The following is a 27,043-nucleotide window of genomic DNA, read 5'->3' as shown; positions in this document are numbered from 1 at the left end:
CTCTTAGAAGGCTTCTGCACTATGAGCAACTTCTGTAGCATCAAAAGGCCAGTGGCATATGTCACATCTCTGTGAATGACTTTGCTCAATGCCCTCTAAGGTAACTTCTTCAGTCCCCAGCACCTTAGGCAATTGAGGGTCAGCAGTGCCTGGTGGCCAGCAATATTTGACTTTGCAATGAATGGCTTTGCAATGATTTATGAACTATAGCACCTCCCATTGGAAGCCTTCCTATAGCATCCTTTGGGGAGCTTTGCAGCAGGTTCTGAGTCATACCACCGCTCCATGGACAGCTTTCTCAAGCAGCCAGAAACTATATTATCAGCAAGTCCTGCTAGCACAACACCTCAGCAAATTCCTCCACCATTCAGTAAACTGCACCCTATCCAACAAGATCTGGATCTCAACCCAGAGGCATAGAGGGGCTTTTCCTTGGATGCTCTTTCTCAGCCATAGGGGTAGTGGCTGCTCTCTATGCCTGCTATTCCAGTACTGTTTAGAGATCCCTTTATCCCATTCTAGCCAATTCCTCATTATTCCAATCCCCAGTTATAGCTAATAACTCTTTATATTAAAATTTTCATGTTCAAATTATCATGTGATTTCAGTCTCCTGATTGGACTTTGCCTTATATAAAATTAAAATCACAGCTGATCCAGGAGATAAACTGACGAAGTTGGGATTTTAGAATTGGTTTGGTCATGCACTTGGGCTTCAGCATAGTGCTGAGCTCCTTGCCAAAAGGAAATAGGATGCTAGGAATCCTGACATGCAGTGGCATCAAAATTAATCAAGCTATCACCTGTGGCTTATTGTAATGAAACACCAACTAAAGCAAATGCTTTGAAATCCAAGTGGCTTCTGCACTTGAACATTATAGCCATAATGATAATATTAAGGACTGTGATGTGGGATAGAAGCTTATAAGTGTGACTTGAGTGCCTATTTTTTAATACCGGCAAACTCAAATCCTTTAACTCTCAGTTTAAGTCACAGCCTGAGAGTCATAAAGCTTTCATGATAGCCCTAAAAGAATCTCTAATTTCCATAGCCATGTGGCTGATATTGTTGAAAATAAAACACAAAATAAAATTGTGTGAGTTGCTGAGTTATAATGGTTGAATTGACAGTCTTGCCAAGTTTCTTACATGACAGTACTGATTAAGAAAGAATGGAATTCAGAAACTTGGGATCAGATATCCAGTTGGACCTGGATGAAACTGACAGTCTTGAAAATTCCACCATCAGTACACACAACTCTGATCCTCCCTTACCAGTGGAAGTAGCTTGCCCTGTAGTATCTAAAAATGTAGCCTTCCTTTGCTTCAAAATCCTGTGATAATGTCACCTGGTGAACATATCTTGAAAGAGTACATTTATTTTCCTTGAGACCCACCACAACCAGTTCCCATTGCCACTATATCCATAAATAGAGTTAAATATTAGTATGCCCCACAGATCAAGAACATACCATGACCTAGGAAGAAATTATTAACATACACAAAACCTGCAACGCTTTGCTAAAATATATGCAGAAACCATGGGAACATGTGTGAGTCTCGACACGTATGCATCTGGGAGAAGCAAATACTAAACCAATCTGGAGGTACACCCAAAACAAAAACATTATGGGATACCCTAAAAAAAATTTTAAAGTCACTAAAGACTAGTTCATGATTAAATAAATACAAAATCACAAGGAAACAGTCCATAACAGGCAAGAATCAAGATATACCAAAAAGGTATAATTAAAACCATAAGAATAAAACAAGATTGTGAAACAGACAACAAAACAAGCATCTTTAAGTAACATGAAAGAAGGGACGGAAATCCTAAAACTAAAAAATTATGAAAATAGATGTTAGAAAAAGAGGCAAACAGAACTTTAAGACATGAAAAATGTCAACTAAATTTTTCAAACTTAATTAGTTATAACTAAAGAGAGAATTCATGAAATTGAAGATAGGTCTGAGAAAAATAATGCATCAGAGATTTTTAAAAATTGAAAAACATCAAAGAGTGGTTAAGAGATATGAAGGATGGAATGAGAGGTTCAAAGTAATCCTAATCAAAGTTCCAGGAGAGGAAAATAGCAGGGAAAAAGTAACACTAAAAGATGATAGCAGAGAATTTTATGATATTAATGAAATACATATATCCTCAGATTCATGAAATTCAAGATGTCTTGAGTAGGATATAAAGAAATAAAAAAGACACCTGCACATACTGTAATAAATCAAAAGAACATCAAATAGAAACATAATATCTTAAAAAGTAGAGAAACATTATATACAGGGGAAATATTTACTGTTGATAGCCCTCTCAGCAGCAGCAATACATGCAATACATGTCAGGAGACAATGAAATAGTAACAGCAAAGTGCAGAATAAAAACAACTTTCAATCTAGAATTCATCATCTAGATTTTTTAAATCACTTTAGTAGAATAAAATAAAGATATTTCAGAAAAAAATATTAAGAGATTTAACAGAGCCTCACTGAAAGAATCACTTGAGGATGTATGTTAGGAAGAAAGACTATAGGCTTAGAAAGAATGAATTAACAAAAAAGTGCTAGTAAACATGTGGGCAAATCTAAAGAAGCTTTAACCATATAAAAACAAAGACAATAACCAAAAAAGCAAGAAAAAAAAAAAAGAACATTTGTTTTGGAGGTCGAGGCCGAGACGGGCGGATCACGAGGTCAGGAGATCGAGGCCATCCTGGCTAACACGGTGAAACCCCGTCTCTACTAAAAATACAAAAAAAAAACTAGCCGGGCGAGGCGGCGGGCGCCTGTAGTCCCAGCTACTCGGGAGGCTGAGACAGGAGAATGGCGGGAACCCGGGAGGCGGAGCTTGCAGTGAGCTGAGATCCGGCCACTGTACTCCAGCCTGGGCGGCAGACCGAGACTCCGTCTCAAAAAAAAAAAAAGAAAACTCAACTATTAGACAATAACATCTAAGGAAAGTAGGAGGGATGTGTGTCAAAAATAACTAAGAAGAGGATAAAAATATTATCTTTACACTTTTTAAGCAAGGGTGTTAAAAACATTTAATCACTACAAGAATAGATATAAATATATAATTTTCAAATTAACAGAAAAAATAAGGGGAAGAAGGAAAATGGAAAAATAAAACAAGCAAGGAAAAATTACGGTGAAGTGATGATTACAAAATAAGATGGCAGAAATTAAATGAAATGTATCAATAATCATAGTAAGAATAAGCATATTCAACTGACAAGTGAAACCTTTTTAAGGTTCTGTATGATATGTAGAAAATACTGTGTTGGCAAGACTCCGTCTCAAAAAATAAAAATAAAAAATCCAAATCAAGTCTATGCCATAAATATTTGTGGCCATTTACCCAATTCCAAGACATTAACCAGTTCACAGACCTGGAATCCCTATTTTATGGGGTAGGACATTGAGAAAGAATCCTGCAACATGGCCATAGGTGTTTACTATAAATCTTCTTATGAAACTTCCCCAGAGAGATCTGTGACCATATACTGAAATGATTATGCATTAGGTAAAAAGAATTATTCTGGTTTTATGAGGGTTTTATAGTTGCTCTAAATTGATAACCTCTGAAGACTCAATGTCACGGTGGTCAACTGTCAGAGCAGGGACTTAGATGGTAAATACAGTCTTGCCCCAAGTATGTCCTGCAGTGAATTCAGTGGGCCCACAGATATGTCTTGTGACTGTTTCCTTGGTTCACAAACTTATAATTATAATAGATATACCAAGTAACTCAAAGAATCCCTATTTTAGATCCCTGACCCTGGATGAAGTATTAATGTGATAGGGCAAGCCTATTGGAAGCCCCTGGAACTGTTCCTATCCCACTTCCCAAAATAGCAAATTGAAAGCAACATTGTATCCCCATGGAGATGATTTGCAGGGATTAATGCCACCAGTGAAGTTTTGAAAGATGCAGAAGTGATGTTTTTATTATGTGTCCATTTGACTCACCCTTTGCCTGGTGCCAGTGAATTACTGAAAACTTAAATAGGTGGTGAAACCCATTGTAATTGCTATTCCAATAGTATTACATTTACTAGGTATAGCCCTCCACCCTTACTGTGCAGCTACCGATCTCACAAATGCTATTTTCTCAATTCCAATTGCTAAAAATAATTGGAATCAGTTTACCTTCAATTGGTGGTCATAACAGTGCCCCTTAACTGTACACTTAAGGGATGTCAACTCACCTGCTTACCTACTATAATATAGTCAAAAGAGAACTAAATCACCTATCTATAGACCATGCTAGTGGTCCATTACATTTAAGACATTATGTCATTTGGACCCAGTCAGCAAGAAATAGAAAGTACTACAGACACCTTAAAAAGATACATGAATGTCAGACCGTGTAAAATAAACCCTATGAAAATGCAGAGACATGCCACATTAGTGAAGTTTCTGTAGCATCTAGGAATATTCTTTCTAATGTGTAAGACAAGTTTCTGAACTTAACGCTTTCACACTGAAACTCTTGGGCATGTTCTTGGATTTGGAGGTAATATGTATCACACTTCGTTGTGATTTTCTAACCTACTTTCCAGGTAACCCATAAGGTTGCAAATTTTGTGTGGATCCTAGGGTGGAAAAGTTACCTTTACAGATCCATGCTCAGTACATGCTTCCTGGTCATGTGAAATTTATGATTCACCAGATCCATGGTATTTGATGTATCTGTGGAAGACAGGTATACATATACTTTATTATTCCTCATGATTCTGAGTGAAGAATCCAGATAGGGTACAACTGGAATGGCTCATTTCTGCTCTACTTTATGTCTGCTGGAGCTAGAATGTCCAAGATGTCTTTTTCACTCATGTATCTGTTGTCTCAGCTGAAATGGTCCAAACAGTTACAGTAGAATGATCCAAGTGGGATCATATGCCTGGCATCTTTGTTCTTTTTTTTTTTTTTTTTTTTGAGACGGAGTCTCGCTGTGTCACCCAGGCTGGAGTGCAGTGGCCAGATCTCAGCTCACTGCAAGCTCCGCCTCCCAGGTTTACGCCATTCTCCGGCCTCAGCCTCCAAGTAGCTGGGACTACAGGCGCCCGCCACCTCACCCGGCTAGTTTTTTGTATTTTTTAGTAGAGACGGGGTTTCACCATGTTAGCCAGGATGGTCTCGATCTCCTGACCTCGTGATCCACCCGCCTCGGCCTCCCAAAGTGCTGGGATTACAGGCTTGAGCCACCGCGCCCGGCCTGTTCTTAAAATAATCTATATTCCTTAATTTTCCTCCATATAGTATCAAGGCCTCTTTCTCTTCGTGTGACCTCTCCAACAGGGCAACTGTAGTTCTTATGTAGCAGCTCATTGCTTCAAAAGCACAAAAATGAAGACCCCCAAACTTTCGTATTGCTTGAAGTCAAACGCCCTAAAACTTGAGCCCATGTTCTAGTAGTCAAAGCAGTCACACAGCTAGTTAATAGTCAAGGGAAAGAACTACACAAGAGTGTAAATACCAGATGGCATGATCCATTAGGGATCAACAATACAGCAGACTACTAATTCACCTTAAGTCCCCTAATTAGTCATGTTCCTCCTACAAGTAAAATATTCTCATTCACTCCTAATACCTCCAAAATCTCATCTCATTTTAGAATTAGGCTTTGGTTTGAAGTCTAGGATCTAATCACCTAAATCAGGTCCAGGTGTGGATAAGGATCTTCTATACAATTCTTTCTATCTGAAAACAGAAGAATTAAAGAGACAAGTTATCTTGCCCCACACATCCACATACAATGGAGAGGGAGAGATAAGGTAACAACAATAGATAGTGCTAGCCAAAAAGGGAGACAAAAATGAGAGGTACAAGGCAATCACTGGTCCACAGCAACTGAGAAATCAAGTCAGAAACATGTTGTCAACTCTCCCAGCTCCACAGGCAGAGAATGTTCACTGATAAGGACCCAGATCTAATCCTTGGAAATTGTTCTCCTAAAGTCTGTCACTCTGGGATCTGGCCTCCTGGTTGCATCCCTGATTCATGTCCTGTTTTATGGGTCAGCAGCCATCTAAGCCTGCTTTCTGCTCACAGGAAGTTGAGGGCCAAGAGACTTGTTTTCATTTTGATTGTCTCTGTCTTTTTAGTGCAAGTTAATGTCATTTCTTTTAAAAAAAAATTTGTGGGTTTCCTGTGTATCAAATTATAAATCCATACTATTTGACAAAAAGCATGCCCCAAGAATCATTAAGACAGTCCCTCTCCAATATAGGCTAAGCATCAGGATGCTGTGGGAGAGGATCTTTAAGATTTTTAGAGCTCCCAGATCTATAGTAAACAAAACAGCATGCTACTGCCATAAAAACAGACACATAGACCAATGGAACAGAATAGGGAACTGAGAAATTAATTCACATACCTCAGCCCGGTGCAATCCCAGCACTTTGAGAGGCCAAGGTGAGCAAATCACTTCAGCCCAGGAGTTTGAGGTGAGCCTGGGTAACATGGTGAAACCCCATATCTACAAAAAAAACACAAAAATTAGCCTGGCAAGGTTGTGCACAGCTGTAGTCCCAGCTATTTGGGAGGCTGAGGTAGGAGGATCTCTTGAGTCTGGGAGAGCAAAGTTTCAGTATGCCGTGATCATATCTCTGTATTCCAGCCTGGGTGAGTGAGATCCTGGCTCAAAAAAAAAATCCACACACCAACTCTAAACTCATTTTTGACAAAGGTGTCAAAAACATACACTGGGGAAAAGACAGTCTCTTCAATAAATGGTCCTGGGACAACTGGATATCCATATGCAGAAGAATAAAACAAGCCCCCTATCTCTAGCCATATACAAAAATCAAATCAAAATGGATTAAAGACTTAAATTGAAGACCTCAAACCATGAAACTACTACAAGAAAACATTGGGGAAACTCTCCAGGATATTGGTCTGGGCAAAAATTTATTGTGTAATATCCCAAAAGCATAGGCAACCACAAAAAAAATGGGCAAATGGGATTACATCAAGTTAAAGTTCTGGACACCAAAGGAAACAATCAACAAAGTGAATAGACAACCCACAGAATCGGAGAAAATAGTTGTGAACTACCCATCTGAGAAGGAATTAATAGACTATATAAGGAGCTCAAACTCTATAGCAAAAATAATAATAATCTGATTTAAAAATGAGCAAAAGGTTGAAGCAGACATCTCTCAAAAGAAGACACCATGTAAACATGTATATAAAAAGATACTCAACATCACTGATCATCAGAGAAATGCAAATCAAAACCACAATGAGATATCATCTGACCTCAGTTAAAATGGCTTATATCCAAAAGTCAGACAATAACAAATGGTGGTGAGGATGTGGAGAAAAGGGAACACTCATAAACTGTTGGTGGGAATGTAAATTAGTACAATCACTATGGAGAACACTAGAGCTACTATATGATCTAGCAATGCCACTACTGGTTATATACCCAAAAGAAAGAAAATCAGTGAATAGAAGAGATATCTGCACTCCTATGTTTGTTGCAGCACTGCTCACAATAGCAAGGATTTGGAAGCCACCTAAGTGTCCATCAACAGACAAACTGATAAAGAAAATATAGCACATATAAGCAAGGGAGTAATATTCGGCCATAAAGAAGAATGAGATCCTTTCATTTGTAACAACCTGAATGGAACTGGAGAGTACTGTGTTAACTGAAATATGAAAGGCACAGAAAGACAAACTGCGTGTTCTCACTTATTTGTGAGATCTAAAAATCAAAACAATTGAACTCATGGACATAGAGAGTAGAAGGATGGTTACCAGAGACTGATAAAAATAACAATTTGTACAATAATAACTTAATTGTGCATTTTAAAAACTAAAAGTATAACTGGAATGTTTGTAACACAAAAAATGGTAAATGCTTTAGATGATGGATACCCCATTCCCTATGATATCATTATTTCATATGGTATGCCTGTATCAAAACATCTCATGTATTTTTTTAAATTTTTAATTGTTATGGGTACACAGTAGATCTATATATTGATGGGACACATGAGATATTTTGATATAGGCACGCAAGTGTAACAGTCACATAAGAGTAAACGAGGTATCCATCATCTCAAGCATTTATCATTTTTGTGTGTGTTACAAACATTCTGATTATACCCTTTTAGTTATTTTAAAATGTGCAATAGATTATTGTTAACTGTAATCTCCCTGTTGTGCTACCAAATAGTAGCTCTTATTCATTCTAATTATATTTTTATAACCATTAAGCATCCTCTCTTCCCTCCCACCCTTACACCACCCTTCCTAGTCTCGAGTAATTATCATTCTGCTAGCTCTATGAGTTCAATTACTTTAATTTTTAGCTCCCAGGAATCAGCGACAACATGCGAAGTTTGTCTTTCTGTGCCTTGCTTACTTTAACATAATTTCCTCCAGTTCCATCCATATTGTTGCAGATGACAGGATCTTATTTTTTTATTTTATGACTGAATAGTACTCCATACTCCATTGTGTATATGTGACATATTTTCTTTATCCATTTGACTGTTGATGGACACTTAGGTTGCTTCCAAATCTTGGCTATTGTGGTTTGTTGTTTGTTTGTTTGTTTGTTTGTTTGGTTTTTGAGATGGAATCTCGCTCTGTCACCCTGGCTGGAGTGCAGTGGTGCAATCTCAGCTCATTGCAACCTTTACCTCCTGAGTTCAAGCAATTATCCTGCCTCAGCCTCCCAAGGAGCTGGGATTACAGGCAGGTGCCATAACGCCCAGCTAATTTTTGTATTTTTAGTAGAGACAGGGTTTTGTATATTGGCCAGGCTGGTCTCGAACTCCTGACTTCAAGTGATCCGCCTGCCTTGGCCTGCCAAAGTGCTGGGATTACAGGTATGAGCCACCACATCCAGCCTTGGCTATTGTTAATAGTGCTATGATAAACAGAGGCATGCAGATATATCTTTAATATGTTGATTTCCTTTCTTTATAGTATATACCTGGCAGTGAGATTGCTGGATCATAAGGTAGGTCTATATGTAGTGTTTTTGAGGAACATCCATACTGTTCTCCATAGTGTCTGTACTAATGTATATTCCCACCAAGAGCATATGAGGGTTTGCTTTTCTCCATATCTTTGCCACAATTTGCTATTGTCTGTCTTTTGGATAAAAGTCATTTTATCTGAGGTGAGATGATAACTCATTTTAATTTTGATCTGCATTTCTCTGATGATCAATGATGTTGAGTACCTTTTCACATACATGTTTGCCATTTCTGCATCTTCTTTTAAGAAATGTTTATTCAGATCTTTTGCCCTTTTTTATTTGGATTACTAGATTATTTTCTATAGAGTTATTTGAGCTTCTTATAAATTCTGGTTATTAATTCTTTGTCAGATGTGTAGTTTGCATATTTATTCTCCCATTCTGTGGTTTGTCTCTTCACTTTGTTTATTGTTTCCTTTACTGTGTGCAAAAGCTTTTTAACTTGACGTGATCTCATTTGTTCATTTTTACTGTGGTTGCCTGTGCTTGTGGTGTATTACTCAAGAAATCTTACCATAAACCAATGTCCTAGATAGTTTCCCTGATGTTTTCTTATAGGTGTGTCATAGTTTGAGGTTTTGAATTTAACCCTTTAATCCATTTGGATTTTATTTTTGTCTGTGGTGAAATATAGGGGTCTTGTTTCATTCTTCTACATATGGATATCCAGTTTACCCAGAACCATTTATTGAAGAGACTGTCCTTTGCCAAATGTATGTTCTCAGCACCTTTTCAAAAATGAGTTCACTCTAGATGTCTGGCTTTATTTCTGGGTTGTCTGTTCTGTTCCAGTGATCTACATGTCTGCTTTTATGCCAGTACCATGCTGTTTCATTTACTATAGCTCTGCAGCATAATTTCAAGTTAAGTAATGCGATTTCTCCACTTTTCTTCATTGTGATTCCTCCAATTTTGTTCATTTTGCTTAGAATGACTTTGCCTATTCTGAGTCTTTGGTGTTTCCATACAAACTTTAAGATTGCTTTTTTCTATTTCTTTTTTCTATTTCTGTGAAGAATGTTATTAGCATTTTGATAGGAATTACATTGAATCTGTAGACTGCTTTGTGTAGTATAGACATTTTTAACAATATTGATCATTCTAATCCATAAACATGAAATATCTTTCCATTTATTGTGTCCTCTTCAATTTCTTACATCAATGTTTTATAATTCTTATTATAGAGATCTTTCACTTCTTTGGTATGCTCTTGAAGTATGCTCCTAGGTATTTTATTATATTTGTAGCTATTATGAATGGGATTACTTTTTTATTTCTTTACTTTTTAAATTATTGTGGGTACATAGTAGGCATATATATTTGTGGGGTACATCAGATGTTTTGATACAGGCATACAACATTAACTAATCACATCATGGAGAATGGGGTATCCATCCCCTCAAGCATTTATCTTTTGTGTTACAAACAATCCAATTATACTCTTACAGTTATTTTTAAATGTACAATTAGGTTATTATTGACTATAGTCACCCTGTTGTGTTATCAAACAGTATGTCTTATTCATTTTTTCTAACTATTATTTTCTGTACCCATTAACCATCCCTACATCTACTGCAGCCCCCTACTAGGCTTCCCAGCCTCTGGTAAACATCCTTCTACTCTCTATGCCCATGAATTGAATCTTTTTGATTTTTAGATCCCACAAATAAGTGAGAACATTTGATCTTTGTCTTTCTGTGCCTGGCTTATTTCAATTAATATGATCATCTTTAGTTCCATCCATGTTGCAAATAACAGAATCTCATTCTTTTTTAGTGACTGAACAGTACTCCATTGTGTATATGTACAACATTTTCTTTATCCATTCATCTATTGATGGATACTTAGGTGTGTTCCAAATCTTGGCTATTGTGAACAGTGCAGCAACAAACATGGAAGTGCAGATATCTCTTCTATATACTGATTTTATTTATTTTGGGTATATACCCAGTGGTGGCATTGCTGGATCATATGATAGTGCTATTTCTAGTTTTTGAGGAAGCTCCAACGTGTTCTTCATAGTGGTTATGTTAATGTACATTCCCACCAACAGTGTATGAGGGTTCCCTTTTTTCTCATCATCACCATCATTTGTTATTGGCTGTCTAATACATTCTTGATTTCTTTTTCAGATTGTTTGCAGTCGACATATAGAAATACTACTGATTTTTGCATGTTGATTTTGTATCCTGCCACTTTACTGAATTTATCAGTTCTAATTGTCTTTTGGTGGAGTCTTTAGGTTTTTTCAAATATAAGATCATATTATCTGCAAACAAGGATAATTTGACTTATTTCTTTCCAACTTAGATGTCTTTTATTTCTTTCTCTTGCCTGACTACTCTAGCTAGGACTGCAAGTACTATGTTGAATAATAGCACTGAAAATGGGCATCCTTGTCTTGTTCCAGATCTTAGAAGAAAGGTTTTCAGTTTTCCCCTATTCAGTATGATACTAGCTGTAGGTCTGTCATATAAAGTTTTTATTGTGTTGAAATAGGTTCCTTGTATACCAAATTTGTTGAAGGTTTTTATCATGAATGGATGTTGTGTTTTATAAAACACTTTTTCAGCATCAATTGAAATGGTCCTGTGTTTTTTGTTCTTCATTCTGTTAATATTATTTATCATATTGATTTATTTATGTATGTTGAACCATCCTTGTATCCCAGGAATAAATCCCAGTTGGTCATGATGAATAATCTTTTAAATGTGTTGTTGAATTCATTCTGTGAGTATTTTGTTGAGGAATTTTGCATCAATGTTCATCAGGCATATTGGCCTGTAGCATTCTTTCTTTGATGTGTCTTTTCCTGGTTTTAATAACAGGGTGATACTGGCCTTTTTGAATGAATTTGGAAGTTTGTACTTCTCTTGTATTTTTTAAAGCAATTTGAGTAGAATTGGTATTAGTTTTTTAATTGTTTGGTAAACTTCTGCAGTGAAGCCTTTGCGTTTCAGGCTTTTTGCTGCTGAGAGACATTTTATTAGGCTTCAATCTCATTACTTGCTATTGATCTATTCAGGTTTTGGATTTCTTCATGGCTCAATCTTGGTAGGTTGTATGTGTCTAGGAATTTACCTGTTTACTTTAGATTTTTCAATTTATTGGCATATAGTTGCTCATAGTAGCCTTTAACAATCCTTTGAATTTCTGTGGTATCAGTTGTATGTCTCCCTTTCCATCTCTGATTTTATTTGGACTTTCTTTCTTTTTTCCTACTCTGAGTAAAGGTTTGTCAATTTTGTTTATCTGTTTTTCAAAAAAAAAAATCCACTTTCATTTCATTGATCTTTTGTATCCTTTTGTTTCAATTTCATTTATTTCTGCTCTCATCTCTATTATTTATTTTCTTCCACTAATTTTGGGTTTGGTTTGCTTTTGCTTTTCTAATTATTTGAGATGCATCATTAGGTTGTTTATGTGATGTTTTTCTACTTTTTTGATGTAGGTACTTATTACTATTGACTTTCTTCTGCGTACTGCTTCTGCTGTATTGAATAGGTTTTTGTGTGATGTGTTTCTATTTTCATTTGTTTCAAGAAGCTTTTTAATTTCTTTATTAATTTAATCATTGACCAACTCGTCATTCAGGAGCATATTGTTTGCCATGCCAATTGCCATGTGTTTGTACAGTTTCCAATCTTCCAGTTATTACTGATTTCTAGTTTTATTTTTTTGTGTCAGAGAACATACTGTATTTGACTTCAATCTTTTTTTTTAATTTTAAGACTTGTTTTGTGGGGCCAGGCACAGTGGTTCACGCCTGTTATCCCAGCACTTTGGGAGGCTGAAAAGTGTAGATCGCCTGAGGTCAGGAGTCTGAGACCAGCCTGGCCAACATACCAAAACCTCGTCTCTACTAAAACTACAAAAATTAGCTGGGCATGGTGGTGTACTCCTGTAATCTCAGCTATTTGGGAGGGTAAGGTATGATAATTGCTTGAACCTGGAAGGCAGAGGCCGCAGTGAGCTGAGATCATACCACTGCACTCCTGCCTGTGTGACAGAGCAAGACTGTCTCAAAAAAAAAGACTTCTTTTTTGCCCTAAAATATGATCTATCCTTGAGAATAATCCATGTGCTGAGAAGAATACATATTCTGAAGCAACTGGATGAAATGTTTTGTAAATCTCTATTAGGTCCATTTTGTCTACAGTGGAGATAAATTATGATGTTTCTTTGTTGATTTTCTGTCTAGATGATCTGTCCAATGCTGAAAGTGGGGTGACAATGTCTCCAGCTAGCATTGTATTGGGGTCAATCTCTGTCTTTAACTGATAATATTTAACTGATAATATTTGCTTTATATACCTGGATTATCCAATGTTGGGTGCATATATACTTATAATTGTTACTTCTTCTCACTGAATTGACCCTTCATCATTATATAATGACCCTCTTTGTCTCTTTTTACATTTTTGTCTCAAACTCTTATCTTGTCTGATATAACTATAACTACTGCTTTTTTTTTTTTTTTGGCTTCCATTTGCATGAAATGTATTTTTCCATCCTTTGATTTTCAGTTTATATGTTTCTTCATTGATGAAGTGTATTTCTTGCAGGCAACAGGTCACTGGGTCTCTGGTTTTTGTTGTTTAATACCCATTTAGCTTCCTCATGTCTTTCAATTGGAAAGTTTAGTCCATTTACAGCCAATGCTATTACTGATAAGTAGGGACTTACTCCTGCCATTTTATTATGGTTTTCTCCTTCTTTTGTAGTCTTCTTTCCTTCTTTCCTTCCTTCCTTTCGTCCTTCCTTCCTTCCTTCCTTCTTTCCTTCCTTCCATCCATCCTTCCTTTCTTCCCATCTACCATTTTGAAAAGGTGATTTTCTCTAGTGATCTGTTTTAATTTCTTGATTTTTATTTTTGTGTATCTGTTGTAGGTTTTTAAATTTGAGGTTACAATGAGGCTTGCAAATAACATCTTATTACTCGTTATTTTAAATGGATGACAATTTAACACTGATTACAAAAACAAATGAACAAACAAGCAGAGAGAAAACAAATAAAACCTCTACACTTTAACTTCATCCCCCCAGCTTTTTAATATTTTGTTGTTTCTGTTTACATCTTATTATGCTGTTTATGTCTTGAGAAGTTGTTTATTTTTTATTTTTTGATCAGCTTATCATTTAGTCTTTCTACTCAAGATTTGAGTAGTTTACATATCACAATTACAGTGTTAGAATATTCTGTTGGTCTATGTACTTACTATCACCAGTGAGTTGTATACCCTCAGATGATTTCTTATTCCTTAACATCCTTTTCTTTCAGATTGAAGAATTCCATTTAGTATTTCTTATAGGACAGGTCTGGTGCTGATAATATCCCTCAGGTTTTTTTTTTTTTTTTTTTTTTTTTTGGTCTGGGAAGTCTTTATTTCTCCTTTGCATTTGGAGGATATTTTTGCTGGATATACCATTCCAGGGTTAAAAGATTTTTTCCTTCAGCACTTTAAAGATGCCATGGCACTCTCACCCGGCCTGTAATGTTTCCACTGAAAAGTCTGCTACCAGACGTATTAGATGGAGCTCCATTGTATGTTATTTGTTTCTTTTATCTTGCTGCTTTTTGAATCCTTTCTTTATCCTTGGCTGGTATGTGACATTTACAGGTATGCACCAGCTATGGCAGAAGCAATAGGTATGTGCTTTATGTTTGTTTACTGGAGAGTCTCTCTGCTGTCTCAGAAGTTGGGCTAGTCTGTGGAATGCCTGGTGTCCTGAGTTCCCTGCTCATCCCCAGAGGTTGGGGGACAAAGCTGAGCAGAGATGGACTGCCAAGTTCTCCTTTACATACCCCAATGATGAACACCAGTACCAGCCCTGATGGGGTGGCAAGGAGAGCTTATGTTGAAATTCACCAAGTTATCCAGTGGGTAAGGGAGGAGAGGGTTGCATCAGCTCCATATTCTGGACAGGCAGGAATGTGATCTGCCTCCCTATCACCCCTCTGACCCAAGTCTTGTGACCTTCAGTTCAGACGGACACTGTCATTTATTTCCATGCTACAGTGTAACTGAGGGCTATGAAAAACACCTGTCCCATGGGTCTCTGCTAGAATGGCCTCAGGGTGGAACCTTTTTCCTCAAGCCAAAACAGACAGCTTTGCAGCTGACCTGACGTCTACTGCAAGAACACTGCCCTTCAGTGGAGAAAGTGGGAGGGGGCCACCCTTCATGAAAACCCAGGCTTGGTGGGCACACCACTAGTGGGGATGCAACAGCCCCTAATAGCACTGGAAAGGCCATCCACAAGTGTACCTATGCCATCCACAAGTGTACCTCCTGGAGGAGCAGCTACAGCTGCATCCATCACAGTGGGCAGGGGTGAGGAGGAGAAGGTCCCATCTTCATGTCTCTTCCTGAGCACCATAGCTGCCTGATTAGTGGGCCAGAATCACACTCTTCCCCTACAGACCTCACTGCTGTGTCCACATGTCTGCTGGAAGGAGCACAGTAACCTTCAGTTCACAAGCAGGAAACTCTCAGGCACAAGAGTGTGTGCACTCTGGTTTCCTTTGTCCCAAGGGATTCTCCTTTGGAACACTGTACTCTCCCTTTCCTTAGGAGCAGTTTGCCCTGAGAGTTAGAACTTTGGGAATCCTGCATTCCCCTGAATCCCACTGGCCCTCTGTGGTTGCCATAGTCCAAGTGTGTGGAGGGGAAGGTTTGCAGGGGATCCAGTGATGCAGAGACAAAAGTGCTGAGACTACATGGGCAGGATAGAATCCCAAAATGGGTGCTCACCCAGTATAATACCTGCTACTCCAGCTCAGGTCTTAGAGAAGGGCAAGTGACCCTGTGCGAGCTGGAAGCCTCCTGCTCTGCTTTCAAAAAATTCCAAAATCGCTGCCCACACCAGTGCTTGAACTCAGAAGGGTAAAGGGCAGGACTCTCCAACGGTTCAGAAACTAGCAGTCTGCTGCATGGCTGAGGGGAGCAAAAATACCCCCAGCTACCCTTTCTATGGGACTCCATGTTCCTCAGGGGTCAATCTCTCCCAAACTCTTGTTTCCTTCTTTTTATGTGCCCCAGCTTTTACCCATGGGTTCTCCAATTGACTCCAGAAATCTCCCCTCAGTATTCCAAAGTTATGGTTCTTCTGAGGAGAACTGGTGACTGATGTGTCTAGTTAGGCATGTTGGAAAAAAACCCTAAAATTTCAAAGAATAAAAACAAAGAAAAGTCAAACGCTTTCTTAAATACCAGCAATGAACAATACAAATTTGAAATTAAAAACACAATACTATTTATATTAACATCAAACAATTAAATACTTAAGTATAAATCTAAGAAAAATGTACAAGATCTATAGGAGGAAAACTCCAAATTACTGATGAAAAAAACAAAAGATCTAAATAAATGGAGAGCCATTCCATGTACATGGATGGAAAGACTCAATACTGTCAAGATTTCAGTTCTTCTCAACTTGATCTATAGATTCAACACAATCCCAGTAAAAATCTTGGCAAGTTATTTTATAAGTATTAACAAATGAATTCTAGAGTTTATATGGAAAGACAAAAGATCTGAAATAGGTAACACTATATTAAAAGGGGTAGAACATGGTCAGAGGGCTAATACTACCTAACTTCAAGACTTACTGTTAAGTTACAGTAATTAAGACAATAGGATACTGGTGAAAGAACAGAAAACTGGATCAATGAAACAGAATTACAGAGTCCAGAAATAGACCCAAAGAAATACAGCTAATTACATACATAACTATTGGAATGGATAAAGTCCAAAACACTGACAACACCAAGTGCTAAAATTGTGGAACAACACGAACTCTCATTCATTACTTGTAGGAATGCACAATGGTACAGCCACTTTGGAAGGCAGTTTGCCAATTCCTTACAAAACTGAACACATTCTTATCATATAATCCAGCAATTGTTCTCCTTAGTATTTACCCAATTGAGTTGAAAACTTATGTCTACACTAAAACCAACATACCACTATAAAAGATAAATGGATTTTTCAAATTTATTATATAAACACAACAGAATACTATTCAGTCATTTTTTAAAATTAAATCCTAACATGCGAGACAACATGCATAAACCTACAGGACATGATATTAAGTGAAATAAGCTAGGCACATAAGGACAAATGCTGCATGATCTCACTCATATGTAGACTCCATAAAAGTTGATCTTATAGAAGTAGAAAGTAGAATAGAGATTACCAGAGGCTGGGTAAGGTGAGTAGAGGGAAGGATAGGGAGAAGTTGGTCAATAGGTGCTATTTTACAATTACATAGAAGGAAAAAGCTCAGATTGTGCTATTACACAGTAGGGCAATGTAGTTAACAATAATGTATTATAGGTTTCAAAATAGCTAGAAAAGATTATTTGGATGTTCTCACCACAAAGAATGGATAAATGTTTGAGGTGATGCATATACCAGTTACTCTGATTTGAATGTACACATGTATCAAAACATCATGCTTTACACCATAAATATGTACAATATATTGTATATATAATTATGTATCAATTAAAAATAAAATTCAAAACTCTGTACACAAATGTTTACAGCAGCTTTATTCATAATTGCCAAAAACTGTAAGCAATCAAGATGTTCTTCAACAGTGAATGGATGAAATGTGGTATATCCATGAAACAGAATATTGTTCAATCATAAAAATGAATAAGGTATCAAGTCATAAAAAGACATGGAGGAACCTGAAATGTATATTGCTAAGTGAAAGATGTCAATATGAAAAGATTACATATTTTATGAGTTCAAATATATGACGTTTTAGAAAAGGCAAAGCTATGGAGAAAGTAAAAGGATTACTAGTTGCAAGACTTCCTGGACAAGGGAGTGAGGGATGACTAGGTATAGCACAAGGGATCTTTAATGCAGTGAAACTATTTTGTATGATACCATAATGGTGAATATATGTCATTATACAGTTGTGAAACTCCATAGAATATACAATGCAGCATAAGCCCTAATGTAAACTATGGCCTTTAGATAAAAATAATATGTCCATCTATCTGTGTAGACAGATAGACATCAATAAATTAGTACAAATACAAATTTACCACAATAAAGCAAGATGTTAATAATAGGGGAAATGAGGTGGGCAGGGTGGCATGTGGTATGAGAAGTTTGTAGGAACTCTTTGTACTTTCTGCTCAATTTTTCTATAAACCTAAAACTGCTCTAAAAAGTAAATTCTATTCATTAAAAGGGGATTAGAAAGAGAGCAATATATCATGCCCTTCAATGGGAGGTCTTAGAGTAAACAGAGTAATTCTCCCTAATTTGGTCTGTAGCAGGACTAGCCGCAGACAAAACTCCTCAGACACCAAGTTAAAGAAGGAAGGGGTTTATTTGACTGGGGGCATCAGCAAGACTCCTGTCTCAAGAGCCAAGCTTCCTGAGTGAGCAATTCCTGTCCCTTTTAAGGGCTCACAACTCTAAGTGGGGGTGCGCGTGAGAGGGTTGTGATTGATTGAGCAAGCAGCGGGTACATGACTGGGGGTTGCATGCACCAGTAATTAGATTGGAACAAAACAAGATAGGGATTTTCACAGTGCTTTTCTATACAATGTCTGTAATCTATAGATAACACAACCAATTAGGTCATGGTCGATCTTTAACTACCAGGCCCAAGGTGTGGTGCCGGGCTGTCTGCTTGTGGATTTCATTTCTGCCTTTTAGTTTTTACTTTTTCTTTCTTTGGAGGCAGAAATTGGGCATAAGACAATATGAAGGGTGGTCTCCTCCCTTAGATCTATACATTAAATTCATTAAAATCAAAATTCAATTTTTTTCATGGAACTTGACAAGTTTACACTAAAATTCCTATAGAAGTGTAGAAAGCCAAAAACAACCAAAAAAACCAAAGATAGTTTTAAAGAGAAGGCATAAACTTATTGACCTTGTTTCACAACTTACTAAGATGACAATAATTCTGACAATATAGGACCTACAGGTAAGCATACTACTAAAATAGAATGAATTAAAAGATCCATGTGTATATTAATTTCATAAAAGATCAAAGTGACATTATAAATCAGTGGGGAAAAGGTGGACAAATAACTATCCCTGTGTCACTGTCTTTCCATGTAATGGATATCTTCAAGTCTTCAGGACTGAACGTTGGGAAGGAAAGATGAATGTGAAGTGGGAAACAGCAAAAACAACCTGGATCTCATAAGCATGAGCTGAAGCCAGTGAGGACAGACTAATATTCCTGACAGTTCTTGTTACCTCAAATCTTGATGTATAGGCATCCTATAGAAGCTGGGGCCCTTCTTCATGGAGCTAAAACACACATACTGCACCCAGGTACTAGAGAAGCTAAAGGAGGATCCAGGGGAAAGTAAAGCAGTCACAGCCTTACTGTTGCTTCATGCTAATGAGGTGATCCAGCAAATATAGCATAAAAGTATATGGGCTACAAAATGTCTGTTGCTTCACTTCAGCCCTCCAAATCTCACACAAGAATCTCTGTTATGGCCTACCCTAACTGAAAACATGCACAAAAGTAAATCCCGGGAAATTTAGTTTAGCCTAACCAAACTGACATACTATAAAGCTACCACAATTAGTAAAACACGTTTTAATACCCTCCCCAAGAAAGGTCACAGACCATAGAAGAAAAGGTAGATAAATGTTAATATTATAACATTCCTTCACTTGGGAAAAAAACTGTGTTTATTTACACACTGAAATATATAGCAATCAAAATAAATTAACTGCTTTTAATGTATCAGCATGGATAAATTTCAAAAAAATGTTAATAAATTTAAAAAAATGTTAACAAAGTTTCAAAATGATACATAGAGTAGGATAACGTAAAAGTCTGAGCACATATCAATAACGTGTGTGTGTGTGTGTGTGTGTGTGTGTATAAATGCATATATATTCTGGACCTATACATATGTTGTAAAAACTATTTGTATAGAAAAATGCCCCAAACTCGGGCTGGGCGCGGTGGCTCAAGCCTGTAATCCCAGCACTTTGGGAGGCCGAGACGGGCAGATCACGAGGTCAGGAGATCGAGACCATCCTGGCTAACACAGTGAAACCCCGCCTCTACTAAAAAAAAAAATACAAAAACCTAGCCGGGCGAGGTGGCGGGCGCTGTAGTCCCAGCTACTCGGGAGGCTGAGGCAGGAGAATGGCGTAAACCCGGGAGGCGGAGCTTGCAGTGAGCTGAGATGCGGCCACTGCACTCCAGCCTGGGTGACAGAGCGAGCCTCTGTCTCAAAAAAAAAAAAAAATGCCCCAAACTCAAAATACTACTGTAGTTTCTCATGATGCGAGACAGAAAAGGAAGTGCCAGAAGAGTGGAACTCTAGCTACCTCCATAACATTCATTCATTCATTCATTCATTCATTCATTCATTCATTTATAAGAGGGATCTGCTAAAATTTAAAATCTATAATCTGTGATGGCTACCTGGATGTCTGTTTTGTTATTTTCTGAATTCTATATACTTATAATATTTCATAATGTAAGACAAAACACTTTAAGAAAAATATTAAAGGCACACATGAGAAATTTATTTCACAGCCTCACATGTAGGGACTCCATTTAACAGTTGAAGACCTAAAAATAACTGAGATAGATCACTTGAATTACTTACAATTAAATCCACAGAAAACGTGATCAAGCAGACCATGTAAATGGGTTTAAATCTATACAAAGACTGGATAGGACCAAACAAATAATTTCTAGTAACATGCAATGGACTTTGTGTCCAATCTTTGGATGTAATATCTCTTCAAGGATACATAAGAAATTGATAACCAGTAGTCATAATTATTAAGAGAAACAAAGGAACCTAACCAGTAGTTACATTATTAGAAGAAACAGGAATAAGTAAGCAGCAGTGGGAGACTTCAGTTTTCACTATGTACCATTTTGTAATACTTAAAGTTTTTTGTCATTTAAACCTTTCCAGAGTATGCAATATCATGTATGTAAATTTTTAAAAGGAAATCAAACATTTTCCTCCAATTGTCTGTCTCCTTTTTCAATGTAAATGGTCCTAGAAGCAGTAACACAAAGATATCTTAGGGTCAGTTAGTTTACAGATAACATTCCTCTATAATAACAGAGTGGCAAATACTTGCTACAAACGCCACTACTCACTACTCTATTGCCCATGACAGATATTGAAAATATATGTGGCACTTTTTCTTGCCAAACCAAAGGCTCCGGGCAGCATTTGTCAATTGATCAAAGATAGCACTCTAGATAATGCTTACTTGTCCTGCTTACTTCATAAGTATATATAGGAAGTATACTTGCTCTATGCCATGAATAAACAGCATAAAGGAAAAAAAAGAAAGAAAAAATGCAGAAGAAATTTTGATCTTCAATGGAAAACTATGCATTGTCTGGAAGACACTATTCCGGGTTGTCCGATTTTAATCTTTCATTGTCTTTGAGCCATTTGACAACTTTAAAATGCAGGTAATTGATAAAGATATAAATTATGTCCTTTTGGGTACAGATTCAATAGACTTCCTTTCCCATCCTATGGAAAAAAACTATTTCACCCTCACTTGCTTGTTTATTTCAATATTCCTGATCTATAAATCTGCCTGTCTTACAGATTCTCATTTGGCCAGTTATGACATCTGTCTGGTCCCTCATTGAATGAGTTAAATAAAATCTTTAATGTGTGTTCATTTTTATATTTATATGAGGGTCATTTTACTTTTAAAAAAATTTAGAATGTTGTAGGGTAAGACAACAAAAGGAGACACATCAAAAAAGTAGGAGCGGTATCTCCTTTAGGGCACACTTTGCTTACTGTAGTAAAAATACTACAGAAAGTATTTACTTTACAGAAAGATTTCCTGCCCTAGTATCAAAGGAATATTCTAGCAGTGCAGAAAGCTCAGGTGAACAGATTCAGGGTTTTTCTTCTTAAAATACATCAACATCTGAGCAGCCATGTGGAGAATAATCAAAATGATACTCAAAATCTTTATTTTACTTTGCTCTTTTCTACAGGGTCACTGGCCCAAGTTATCCAAATACTAGTCATATAATATTCACAGACACAACCTAAAAGTAATTTCCCTGAAAAAATTTGTATTCTTTTAAGATTTCTGAAAAGTTGGCTTATTTCTAGTAGGTTCCTTCCAGCTCAGTTTTCACCATGCAGCTTTGTTAAATTCATTCACAGGATTCTGGAGGCAGACTGAGAACACAGGACTTTCCAACTGGGAAAGTTTATGTATGCCCTCAAATGTTGCACCCCACCCCCAGCTCCCAGCTCAAGTCACCCCACATCCAATTCAAGAGCCTTGCTACGATACCAAGAGAATAACAAAAGCATGGTTTTGTTTGGTTTTATACCAGTATGGCAGTATGACAAAGAACTCCAGTTTCTATAAACAACAGTAACTAAGCCACAGTTTTACTTAACACTGACCCAGCTGCTTAAGGTAAGAGAGCAAAAGATAGCTCAGTTTTTAAATTAAAACCACAAACGATGTGAGTTCCTTGTTTTCACAAAGTAGGTATCTAATTAAAGCTTTTCAAGACTATTCTACTCCCTGACCCCAAACCTGCTTCCTAGAGTTACTTTTAACTGCAGTTTTCACAGAAAATAGAAAAAAGAGGAAATGATTTGTAAATACACAAAGGACAGAGCTCATCCTCAGTTACTCCCGGGCATAGTCTTGGAGAAGGGTTGGGCCAATTAAGGTGATTGTGGAGGTCATAATCACTGTAGCTTGCTGTGAAGTTCATGTGAATATTTGAATATCAATGCATGTAATATATGCAGAATTAATTTTCAGAAGCCAGGCTTCATTGTTTACATGGAATTGAAAATCTCACTGCCTAGCTTGTGTGTATGCAGTCCTGAATACAGAAACAAAAGGAATGGTTAAAACCATGCTTAATGGGGTCCTGAAAACACATTTTCAAAAAGGATCAGACATGATTTATAAAAGGTAGCAATTTCACTTCTGGAAAAAATGACTTTTTTGTCCTCTAGATCTTCTTCTTATCTCCTTTTTCTGCTACCCATTGTCAATGATGATTCGGTAGTTGCTGAAAATGTTGACTGTTCTTTTAAAAAACTAAACAAAATTTACTTGGTAGCAGGTGATTTCACATTTTATTAGCTTCATTTTTCAGATGATAAAATCAACCCAAAAAGAGCAAAATGACTGGTTGGCCCAAGGTCGTAAATGATGGGGTTAAGATTTGAACTCATATATCCTAACTTCATTTTGTCAGACAGAGAACCTTAAAAGTAATTTTGCTGAAGCATCTCTGATATTTTCCTTTTAAAGACATTTATATTTAAATAATCTCATCCACTATAATTTGGCATCACTCCAAATATGCAGACAGCTGTGTACAATGCCAAAATTAATCTCAAGTTTATATACTAATCTTCATTTCCATTACTGTCACCCTTAAGACATCATCTCTCATCTAAACTACTGTAAAAGATTGCTAACTAGTCTCCCTGTTTCTACTCTTAACTTTCCTACTTCTTTCTTCTTTCCTTAACATAAATCAGATCATGTAATGCTACTGCTAAATTATTTCAATGATTTCCTATGGCACTGAAAATGAAACTCATATTCCTGATAATGACCTACATGACCTGATTCTTGGCCTATTTCTCCAGAGTCGTCCTACTGTGTACTACTCTCCCCACAACTAACTATACTGCAGCAACACTGGCCTTCTTTCTATTCAGAAAACACATCAAACCAATTCAGTGTCATGGCCTTTGCACTTGCTATTTCAATTTCTTGCCAATTCAAGTTTTAGCTCAAACGTCACCTCTTCAGGGAAGCTTTCCTCTCTATCAGAGTCTTTTATTTTAGTTTTTTTATAATGCTTACTGCTATGAAATTTACTCATTTATTTGTTATTTATTTTTTGTCATCCTCTTCTAGGAGTCTGTTTTCTCTCACCATTGTTTCTCTTGTTTATGAAAAATTCCATAACTGTGTTGAACATATGAATGTGTGGATAAATAAGGTTGTCAAAGTCCAACTGACAGCATTGCACAGATAGTTATGTGTGTTGGTTGGGGACAGACATCAAGGAGGGGATTTTTGTTCTTAACAAGGAGAGTGGCTTGTCAGGACCTCTTCAGAATTTATTCATGCAAAAAATTTTCACAAGCAATTCCCTGAATCTCATTCATGACTCCCTACAAAGCCATGGAACACAAATTAGGAACCTCTGTTTTAGTTGTAGTATATGGTCCAAGTACATTATCTTGACTTACATGATGCTGAATAATTTAACTTCTGTTTAGTTCTTTTTACTACTCCTGCTCCATCTCTGCAATCTAAGCTCAAGCCATACTGGATTATTTTCAATTCTAGACTCTTACTAGAAATTCACTTGCCTCTAGACTTTTCTATTCCCCTACCCAGAATCTGCTTTTAACTCCTACCCCTGACTTTCACCTAACTCTAATTTTTCAAATCACTACGTAGACCTCATTTTCTCTAGGAAGTCGTTCCTGATAATTAAGTATGAGTTCAGAGTCCTAAAAAAGGATCTCACAGTCTATTCTGTATTTGTCTTATTAAAACACTTCCACAAAGTATTGTGATTGTCAGTTTACATTATTCACACCCACAGATTCAGGGAATATGTCTGTTTTATTCACCCTGGTATCAATAGTGCCTAGTATAATGTCTCACACAGAGAGGGGCCCTTATTAATATTGGGAAATTAAAACAAATTCATCTTCCTGGCCTCCCCTTTATTTTTATAAATGTTGGTATTTCATATCAGAAAATATATATGAATGTCAATCATATTATACAGGATTTCAAATTAGAATTTCCAAATTTAGTCACAAATTTATTTTAAGGAGAAATTTTTCAAAGACTAATACAGGTTGTATCAAGGTTTAAATTGTGTTTTTCAAATGTTTTCAAATGGTAAAATAAAAGATAGTAAAACAAGCAATATTTGTAGTTACAATAAAAACAGAAATTTCTCCAGTGTCACATTCATATTAATACTGAATTTGCCTCTCTGTGGAATGCTTATTGCTATTTAACGAAAACTTGAGAGACTATATAAATCACTCAATCTGCTTCTAAATTAGGCCAGTTTAAAGATTTTTCATGGGCAAGTTAAAATAAAGCAACAATATAGATGAACGTATACTGTCGGAAACTAATGAGCCTGATGAATTAACAATGTGATCAGGAGGCAGAACTAGCAAGCAGTTCGGGTAATAATAAATGTTGGTGCTAATCTCTTCAACTTTGCTTCCTCTGTATTTTCATAGTAGAAAGAACACTTATAAACACAAAGACTTTTGATAGTCTACCAAGAAAAGTTCCTAATAATATTTTACTCTTCTAGCACCATTCATCTCCAAAGGGCCTTAAATATACTCCCCTTTTCTCATTTCAGATATCCAGGGGGACCCCAACCAAGGAGTGGGCTCTGTATTCAGAATTCCCAATGAGACAGTTCAAGTCCTATGCAAGAGAATCATCATTTTGGAAAAACATGTATGCCTTCTAAGACAACTCATTTTTTAGTTTATATGAGAACCAGAGATGAAATATGAATATGAGCAAAACAAGCAGAATCACAATTCAGAGAGATATGGCTTGCAAAAACCAAATAAAAGGATGTGTTTACATAAATTATAAGCATTCCAGGGCTAGGATATTATTCTTTCTTCAGCTCTGTCAACCATTTTTGTAGTATTGTGTACACTTGTGGCAATACAGAATGAATAATAATAATTAATACAGTATGTTTGTTCTGAATGTCACAGACTTCTTCTCATTGGGTTCCCGCAGTGCACTTTTTTTTTTTTTAAGTTAATTTATAATTGACCATATGTATTTCCCAATCTTCGCCTGTTAGGCATGTTTCTCCACAAACCCACTAGTGATTATTTTGGACAAATATCTGCTACATCATTATTAGCAAGGCATGGACTTCAAAGAGCTCAACTTGGATAGTGTTGAAATGATTGGAATGCTGGCCAAGAGCTTTAACCTCAAAGGGGTGTGATTTCGGTGATTTCTGGTTTCAGATGGCTCTGAAATGGAGAACAAAAAATGGGGAATGGGTAGGGGAGTAAGAATAAAGAAGGGATAGCAAAATCAAGCATGAAGCCAAACCAGTATCATTTAAAATACCAAGACATCAAAATTCAAAGCCATCATTTTTTTCATCCTTCTAAGGTATTTATTTGTTGAAGGAATCAACAAATGTGGAGAGTCCTTATTGAAACAGCTTTCTAACTGACTTCCTCACAAATCTTCTTCCTTCTCCAATCTATTTTACTCACTTCTGCCAGGACAATCTATAAGTATAGTTCCAGCAACAATTTTTCTTTAATTAAAAAAAAAATCAAACTAACCACTGCCTGTACAATCACTCTTTGGCATGGATCCTAGGGTCCCTTGCAATTCAGCTGTGTTGGACTTTCTTGCCCGATCTCCTTCCACTCACCTCCACACATTCTAAGTGCCCACATATTAATCCTCCCTACATTCTCTCAAACATCCTCCATGAGTTCCCTGGAACATCCCTGATTCTTCTATACTGCAGTGCCTTTGTTTTTGTTACTTACTCTATAACACTCATCCTCACTTTGTAGAACAAGCAAAAAAAAACTTTCTCATCACTCAGGACACAGATCAAATATCATCCCCTCCATGCTAACTTTCCTGACTCTCCTCTTATTAGATGAGCTAATTCCTCCTTATCACTTCTTAGTTAATGTGTAAGTCACTAACCAGTCTCCTTCAGTCGACCAAATTCATGGGCAGACATCTCCTTCAGCCTCAGGTCAAGCATAGCAGGTAGTCAGTAAATATTTGCTTAATAAAGGTATGAATTGCTACAGCTTTAAAACACTAAAATAAAATGTGAAAAGTACATTTTCTTAGCAGGCAATACAATGAAATCCCTAGCAATGCACATCATACCACTGTCCTTAGTATTTGCCTCCAAACAGAATAAAAACAATTATTGATAGAAACAGCCTATAAAGTAGATGCTGGCTCACTCCCTCAACATGTTC

General features: G+C 36.8%; 1 long non-coding RNA gene across 1 annotated transcript in view; it reads right to left on the bottom strand.

Moving 5' to 3' along the window:
- The window catches only part of LOC140709368 (uncharacterized), a 74,318-nt gene that overhangs the window by 9,076 nt on the left and 38,199 nt on the right, over positions 1–27,043 (bottom strand). Inside the window, exons 2-3 of the long non-coding RNA XR_012089878.1 lie at positions 6,388–6,489; positions 4,622–4,700 (exon numbers count right to left, since the gene is read on the bottom strand). This is a non-coding gene — a long non-coding RNA (uncharacterized lncRNA). The remainder of the gene's footprint in view (positions 1–4,621; positions 4,701–6,387; positions 6,490–27,043) is intronic.

The sequence above is a fragment of the Chlorocebus sabaeus genome, chromosome 20 (assembly GCF_047675955.1).
Source record: "Chlorocebus sabaeus isolate Y175 chromosome 20, mChlSab1.0.hap1, whole genome shotgun sequence".
In the NCBI taxonomy this organism is placed as follows: domain Eukaryota; kingdom Metazoa; phylum Chordata; class Mammalia; order Primates; family Cercopithecidae; genus Chlorocebus; species Chlorocebus sabaeus.
This window is presented reverse-complemented; position numbering and strand designations above follow the sequence as displayed.